The following is a 9,053-nucleotide window of genomic DNA, read 5'->3' on the forward strand; positions in this document are numbered from 1 at the left end:
CAGGCGGTACTGGCAACGGCCACACTCAAAATGGTGCATCTCATGTGCCACCCGCACAAGAACCAGTCCACTACACTCTCTGAGTGGTTGGCGTTAGGAAGGGCATCCAGCTGTAGAAACTCTGCCAAATTAGACTGGAGCCTGGTGTTGCCATCCGGTTTCACCAGTCCTCAGTCAAATCGTCCAACCCATGCTAGCATGGAAAGCGGACGTTAAACGATGATGATGATGATGATGATGAAGAGTGTGCTTTCATCTGGGCAACATGCACATTGTGAAATTTTGGAGGAGGTGGACTCCTCTGGTCAGTATGCCACATATGAGCATGAGTCATGTGTGTGTGTGTGTATGTATATATATATATATATATATATATATATATATATATATATATAGAGAGAGAGAGAGAGAGAGAGAGAGAGAGAGAGAGAGATAATACACATACACATAAATATAGAAAACATACATACATATATATGTGTGTGTGTGTGTGTGTCTGTCTGTCTGTCTGTCTGTCTGTCTGTCTGTCATAGTGAAAATGTGACACTCCTTCCCATGTTACAATCAGTCCTTGTAGGAGGTCAGTAGTAGTTAGAATTGCTGTGCAAGTTTTCAGTTGGAGTCAGTGTCAGTTACATGATATATATGAGTTCAAGTTACAGTCAAGATAGATGTTTCAAAGCCATTGCGGACGAGGATATAAGCAATTCATGCAGACAACATTGAAAAAACATTTTTTCACATAAAAAATAAATAATTCATGCAGAAAACGTTGAAAAATTTTTCACGTGGAGAAATTAAAACTCGACAGAGGAGTAACAAACATTTTTGTTGTATATATTTAATGAAAAATCCGTAAAGTTATGGAAAACTTGTTAGAGGGTTTAGCTGAGTAGCAAAAACAGCAACAACACAACAATAACTCAAAGAACAACAACAAATGTTACAGCAACAAATGCTACAACTAATGGTAACAAAATCAGAAAATCCATTTTCGCCAGACCATGTAGCAAATTCAATAAAAGAATTTACATATGACCCGGAAGAAGGAATCACTTTTGAGGCATATTACCGAAGATTTGAACAAGTTTTTGAAAAAGAATGCCAAGACTGGACAAACGAAATGAAAACGTGTCTAATTCTGAGGAAACTGGTGATGATAGAGCATGAGAAATACTGTAGCTTTATATTGCCTAAAAAAAGTTTCTGACATAAATTTCACGAACACAGTTGACATTTTATGTAGGATGTTTAGTGAAAAACATTGTTGTTCAACACATGTTGGAAGTGTTTAAATATGGAGAAAAGTGATGATGAAGACTTAACCACATATACAAGTAGAGTGAACATAGAGTGTGAGAGATTTAAACTGGATAATCTAGCTCCAGACTCATTCAAGTGCCTGACTTACTGCTAAAAAGAATGCAGAAGTCAGAATGAGGAAATGAACCAGGATACAACCATACAGAAACTGTCAGAAGAATGCGTTGATATTAAAAGTAAGGCACAACACAGAAGAAATCCTGTGCAGAAATTGTTTAAAGATAAAGGCGGCGAGCTGGCAGAAACGTTAGCATGCCGGGCAAAATACTTATCAGTATTTCGTCTGCTGTTACGTTCTGAGTTCAAATTCCGCCGAGGTCGACTTTTCCTTTCATCCTTTCGGGGTCGATAAATTAAGTACCAGTTACGAACTGGGGCCGATGTAATCGACTTAATCCCTTTGTCTGTCCTTGTTTGTCCCCTCTATGTTTAGCCCCTTGTGGGCAATAAAGAAATAAGAAATTGTTTCAGATAAAACCAGTCTGGAAGATGGATAAAGTGTTTCACAAAAGACACAATATATATCAGGAGATAAATCCATGTATGGCATGCAGTGGGAGGCATCTGAGAAAAGAGTGTCCATTCAAAAGAGTGAAGTGTTTTCATTGTGGAAATACAGGACACATTAAATCACACTGCAGAACTAAGATCATAAAAGATTGGACCCAATAAGAAAAAATAAATAGTTTGTCATCAGAGGAGAAAGTTTGTACAATGAACAGAAAATTCATCAAAGTGAGAATTGAAACCACTAGGGTCAAAATGCAATAGAAGTAGAAGAACAACCTGCTAGAAGTAGAAGAAAGATCACTCTCAAATAATATCATATTTTCTTAAAAGAGAAAGGATGCACATGTTGTTCTAGAAATACAAAAAGATGGAATATTGATTGCTGAAACATCTTTAACTGAAGGTCTGCTCAATCAGGGATAACCTAGAGCTAGACAACAACAACAGAAGTATCTAGAAACATTAAGAAATTATCAGTTTTAGCAGCCCAGCAGACTTCAAGATCTCTCTTATTTCAAAAATAAAAATAAAATAATTTTTATGTATTGAGTTTTACATTCTGAATGAAAACCTCATTGAGATCAATTTTCACTTTTCATCTTTTTGAGATCAACAAAATTTCATCATAGTCCAAGACAAGTTGATAGAATTATTAGAGCAAAATAATACCACAAAACATTTTGTGGTATTTGTTCCAGTTCTTTATAAGTTTCCAGGCAGTAAACTTGTCTGTACCAAGCTTTCAATATAGTGTATTTTTTAAAATGCCCAACTAAAGCTTAAACAAGAAACCATTTATGTATTTTCTCAAGAAAACTCTATTACAAGAACATAGCAGACTTTTTAAGGTGATACCAGGAATCAATTGCAACTGCACAGGAAGGAAAGTTGTTCACTTTATATTGGAAAGCTAAATCTAAGACTGTTCATATATATTAAGTAAGATTTCATTAGTATAAATATATTTAATAAGAATTACATTGCATATAATGGGTCACTAGAAATTATATACTTTGTACCATAAACTCAGTACTCAGACCTGTTCTGTTCAATAATATTAGATTTAGCATTTGATACTATATTTTGTTACTTGTGGTTATTTACATTTACATGTACATTATAAAAAATATAGTATCAAATAGTTAAAATAATTGAAAAGTATTAAAAAAAAAGTAGATATAACAGAATAGTTTGAATATATAATAAAGAAAAACTGTTATCCTCTTATAATCTTCCGTCTGTTATGTTACATCTGTCTACTTAAAAACCTGATTAAATAAAACATTTTTTCCTGAATTAAATAAATAGACCAACATGAATTTTTCTGAAATTTCTGAAAATTTAGAGGAGTCCAGCTGATTGAATTAACAGAATGTCAGCAGCTCAGAAAAAGAGTTAGTGGCCAGTTTCATCAAAATTGTGCTTAAACTATCTAGTTGTAGAATAGGTAAAGAGGCAGAGCTTACAGTTGAAAGTAGTCTGAATAGTGTATCTGGCAAGTGTTTCAACTTGAATTTGTTGAGTCCTTAATTATTCTATGGGAATAATGTGCTATAAATTTGTATTCTGTTCATGAAAAATGTCTTTTAAATGAGTGCACTGAGAACTGGGATACCTTCAGCATACCACAACACCTTCATAGTCAAATGGCAAGTAAAAAAAACCCTTTAAATTTAGTTAAATTAAGCAATATATAACCATATTTAGAATCCTGAAGAGTTTGAATAAAATAATGCTCACCTTATAAAATGATTATCTGCTGAAAGAAAGAGAAGGTATTACAATAACATTTCTCAGAAGTATCAAAAAGAATGATTTACTTTTAAATTTCAAAAGATAATGTTATGTATCATTTACAGTGTTATGTATATGTATTATGTGTTATGAACTGATAACCTATGATCAAAAAAATTTAAATAGAAAAGAATACAGGATTTTCCCTCATGATAACAGGGGTCAGATTCATTTATAATACAACATCTGTCAATGAATCTTAATACATTATGTTATCAATGAGCCATAATATTACATTCTCTACCGACTCCTAATTTCATCCTTTCAAAACTTCATTAATCTACATCTACTTTCCAAGTAATTATATTTTTCACTATCAAGTATCATTATGAGAATTGCAGAGAATTGCATGCTAATGTTGTAAAACTTTCTTACATATATCATCTTTAATGAAAAGATGGAGTTTCTTTCCCAACTGCTTCACATCTACAGTTGCTAGTAATTTCATACAATCACTGTATATTTTATGTTTATGTGTAAATGAATAAAACAATGAGAAAATCTTTATTTTATTTTTATCAAAACTAGTTTGCTTTTGGAGGTTTCAGCTGAAGACTGCATCCATGCTGAGTCCATCAACTTTGGTGTAACCAGTTTTTATTTTACACTTACTTGCCAGCTTTCTTTCTAGAATTGCTTCTAGTGGAATAGAGAGTTAGATGGAGCTGCTCTTCTTTGTGTTTCCTGTTATCATGTGGGTTTATCTGGTACTTCAGATATAAATTTGTCCAGATTTTTTTTTTTAAAACATTCATATCTATATTTTGCAGAGCTTTTAGGCTGTTTGTCAGTCTTCAAAACCTAAGCTGTTACGGTAGTACAGTTCTATATTTAAGAGATGAGGAATTATGTATATTATTTACATTATTTACATTTGATGGATATTTGTCCTCATCTCGTTTGTTGTTAACACAACATTTCGGTTGATATACCCTCCAGCCTTCATCAGGTGTCTTGGGGAACTTTCGAACCTGGGTTCTCATTCCTAAGGTATTTTTTGATATTATTATTATTATTATTATTATTATTATTATTCAGGTCACTGCCTCGAATCAAACTCAGAATCTTGGGGTTAGTAGCCCACACTCATAACCACTATGCCATATGCCCATGGGCAATTATGGAGTGAATCTTTAGGTCTTATAAATCTAATATTCTCCTATCCTTACTTAATACCAGTTCCTATATGCTATTCATATCTGCACTCAGTCAACTAAAGAGGTTGTTGTGTCCTAGCATATGTGCTGCTTCTTTTAGTTTTCGTATTTTCCAGTGGTGTTCTCTGTCTATTATTTTAACTTCATCCCAGAGGGAGAGGTGGTCTCCATTTTTCCACACATGATCAGCTATACCCGATTTATCAATATCTCCTCGTGTCACAGCTTTGCGATGTTCCTCTACCCTTATTTTGAGGGGGTGGCATGTTTCGCCTTTGTATAACCTATCACAGCTGCATAGGATGGAGTACACGCAGTTTTGGGTCATATTCTCTTCTATTGGTGATTTTACCCGAAGGAGATATTTGCGAAGTGTTGTATTATTCTTGAATACTGTCCTGATGTCATATGGGCCACATATCTTTTGTATTTTTTGGGGGAAGCCTTTCACATAGGGTAGACAGACTGTAGACAGTTTATTGGTTTCATCCTCTCTTTTCTTCATAATTGGAGTAGATAGTATGTTTTGGGGATAGTTGTTGCTTAATAGATTGTTACTGAGCTTGATCATTTCTTCGTGGTGGGTATCACAATCGTAAATAATGTAAATAATGTGTTACAGTAGTGTCCCTAATCTAAATGGAGAGGATAGGTTCTTTGGTACAATGCAGTGGCATTCAGTTTGGTCATTGGTATAGCTTTCAATCCCTAAACCATCCGGGATCTTCCATACATATATCACTACATATCTTTTGCATCTTCTCCCTACGGAGCAAATTCTCAACTTTTTTAGCCTTTCCCAGTGGCTCATCTGTTGCACCAAGTCAATATTCTTTGCGTAATAGCATTAGATTGATTTGAGTTCTGCAGTTAGTTTGATGCTTTGTAGCAACAACAGTTGGAAGCAGTAATTTAGGCAGTTTAGAAATAAAATATTCTCCATAAGAGATACATGGTATCCTTTCTCCTGGCTCTGAATGATCTCATAATCCAGCCAGCCACTCGCCTGCATAGTGTAGCCATCTCAGTAATATGCACATAGGAATGATACATCAATACTCATGTGGATTTCCAGGTCATACATGAAGCCTGACTCTGGGATTGCACTGATCCTGTGCATTCTCTGATCCTGTGCATTCCTCTGATCCTGTGCATTCCAATTGCAGTCTATTTGTGGACCAATAGTCAAGTATTTTCATAGTCAAGTATTTTCATCAGTCAATTTGTATCTTGCATCTAGGTCTTTCTGCAGTTTTTGAGTGTCAGAGTCTTTGACCACTTGTGATACTTTTGCATCATCAGCATAACTGATGAGAGTGGCTGACTGTATGATTGAGGGCATATCTGAGAGAGCCACTACAAACAGTAGTGGTCCCAGTACAGTTCCCTGAGAGACTCTGCTGAGAATTGGTGTCTCCTCAGAGAGAGCTCCATTGGCTGCAACTGTCTGACTTCTAGCTTTTAAAAAGTCATGCAGCCACTTCCCTAGTTTTCCAGCAATACTAAGATCATACAGTTTGTGACATATCATCTCATGAATAACTTTGTCAAAAGCCTTGGCAAAGTAAAGATATATTACATCCACATTTGAGTGGTTGGGCTGTTGTTTCAGTTCCCAGCTATAATGCTGTAGTAACTGTATGAGGCAGCACCTTCCTGAACAGAAGCCATTCTGCATGTTTGTGAGCAAGCTATTTTCTTCTCAGAATGTGATCAACCTCCTTCTGACAATATGTTCTATGACTTTGCCAGCATGTAAAGTCAGAGAGGTAAGCCTGTAATTTTTAGCATCTACACTGCTTCCTCTTTTTTGGACAGAGTATATTGTACCTTCTTTTAATATTTTGAATTTACCACATGCAAGGAAACTCTGAAAAGTATGTCTTTAGAAGTATGCTTTGCATGCCTTTAAAATAACAGCTGGAAATCCATCAGGGTCCATTGCTAAGTTTGAGTCCATCTCATCAATGGTTGATATTACATCTTCCTCTTTTTGTTTTGAGAATGTGAAGGTTAAATCCAAGAATTCAGTCCAGAGTTTTAACTTTAGTAGTTAGGTGTATTTTCTTGGTATATTCACTTTTCGGGGATTAGCATTTGAGGGTTCAGAAAAGAATGTAGGTGGGTGGTGAGATTTATTTTGTTGACACATTGGTATTATTTATCATTTTTTTCTTGTTTATATTTAGAGAATACTGGTTATTACCTAAGTATGTTACAGTGATATTAATATGGAGAATTTTTTAAACAAATGTCTTAATGTTCACAAGAATATGTTGGTGGGTTTAAAGGGTATAGATCAGCATATTTATCTCAAGTGGATTATCTTTCTGGAAAATATTTGATTGCCATTTATACTATTCAATGTATGTGTTTAAGAAGGGAAAGTTTGTAGGCTGCTTTTTATTAATATTTCTGAAATTTGGTATCAGACATGGGATTTTTTTATAATCTTATGTTATTTGTATTAAAATGTGTCATACATGTGCATTATAAAAGAATGCACAAGGAATTCTAAGTCAGGTTGTTCCTCTATCTTCCTTGCATAAATGTATGTGTGTGGATGTGTGCATTCTATTTTATGTGTGTATATTATAGTTGATGGTGAAGGTATTAATGGTAGAAGTAAGGTGGTGAGGTATTTTTATATTTAGCCATTAGAAAAAACTATAGGTTTGAAATGTTTTTAAGATTTGTACTTACATAAAGAGACTAGGTTCTTTAATGTAAGAATAGGATAGGATTCATTCATACAGAATTAGTATGGCTTGTTATTACCCTTATAATGCTGTGCATGTAACAATATTTTCCAGTATATAGTAAATGGAGTACCTTTTTTATTTTAATGTCCATATATGCTTGAATAGAGAGGTATCATTGTTCCTGTTTGAGTTTCAAAAAGTGCATGTGTATTGGTTGTAGTGTGTTTTGAATTGGTTTGCTGTAGACCCTATATATGTAGATGTAGTAGTTGGTTTAATATTCATGGTTGCTGTTGTGCTATAGACAATATTGCTTGAGAGACACTTTCCTTCTAGAGGGCAAGATGAAGATGTTCTACAACTGCAATTGTTATTATTTGTGTGATTTTGTTTTCAGATTTAGAGGGATGTTGGTGGTTATAATTGACTACAGTTATTTCAAAATTGTTAGTTGTAGAATATGACACTTTTGTGTTGTGCCTGTTAATGTTTGAGATACTTGTGATTAGGGTGGAAGTGTTTTTGAAATAGTGAAAAATAATTTGGCTATTAGAGTAGAAACTTGTATGTTGAAGAGGAGGTTGAACCACATATTTTTTTTATTTTTTGAAGATATAATATTGTTTATATATACGACTTTTTCTTTGTATACAGTTATTGAGAGCTTCATTGTATGGGGTTGCTATTTCACTGGGTATTTTTTCATTAGAAGATAAAGAAGAGAATCTAATGGAAATAAACCTTGCTAGGTTTTTAATTATGCCTTTGGGGTAGTTGAAGTGTCTGTGGATATATTGGATTTTTCATTGTCTTTCTTGTAGGGTTTGTAGATACTGGATTCTAAATCAAGTGTAACATCAAGGAAGTTCACAAATTTAAGCTGTCTCTACTGTTATGAGAAAGCCCAAGTTTTTAAGAAATGGTGTAGTTCTTTTCTAAATTTATCAGTTTTTCGTAGGTTGTGGTTTCTTAATAGAAGTAGCCCTGTAGAGACCACCTGAGAGGAAGGGGAAATTTGCCATGTAGTTTTTCTAATATGTAAAGGCCAATGATGTCACTTACCTCTGCTGAATCTTTAGATCTCATGCTCATGTCAAAAGAATCTTCAGTATTTTTCTTAATCCAGAAAGCATTGTCTCAAAAGTGGAGGGATTTCCTTGCTTGTAATATTGTATCTATTTCAGTGTCATTTATTTTTGTTACTGTCTTAGTGACGTTCAGGACATCCATGAGAATAAGCTTTGATATTGACGTGTAATAATCTTTCATGTCAAGGATTATTGATGTCTAAATTACCCTAGAAAATTTTAAATTAACAGAGACTATATAAGACCAAGATGAACTTAAATGGCTTACAGTCTGATGATGGCTTACCTAGCCAAAACTTTGAAGTCACTGTCAATTGAATACTATTCTTGTTAAAGAATAATATAAATATATACATATGTTGTGTGGCCATACAAACACAAGACCAATTAAACCAACTGAACAGCCTTTATGACTATCTTCTCTCTAGACTCAACACCCTCCCACCGCAACATAGTGTAGCAGCAGCAACAGTTTAGTT

At 34.2% G+C, this 9,053-nt stretch overlaps 1 protein-coding gene across 2 annotated transcripts in view; it reads right to left on the reverse strand.

The window, feature by feature from the left end:
• Positions 1–3,686, reverse strand: part of LOC106867947 (sodium-dependent multivitamin transporter) — a 164,192-nt gene extending 160,506 nt beyond the window's left edge. For both annotated transcript variants that reach the window (XM_052974693.1, XM_052974692.1), the window contains exon 1: positions 3,574–3,686. The gene's annotated coding sequence lies outside the window, so the exon portion shown is untranslated. The remainder of the gene's footprint in view (positions 1–3,573) is intronic.
• Between the last annotated feature and the right edge of the window lie 5,367 nt (positions 3,687–9,053).

Source organism: Octopus bimaculoides, chromosome 19 (genome assembly GCF_001194135.2).
Source record: "Octopus bimaculoides isolate UCB-OBI-ISO-001 chromosome 19, ASM119413v2, whole genome shotgun sequence".
NCBI classification, from domain to species: Eukaryota; Metazoa; Mollusca; class Cephalopoda; order Octopoda; family Octopodidae; genus Octopus; species Octopus bimaculoides.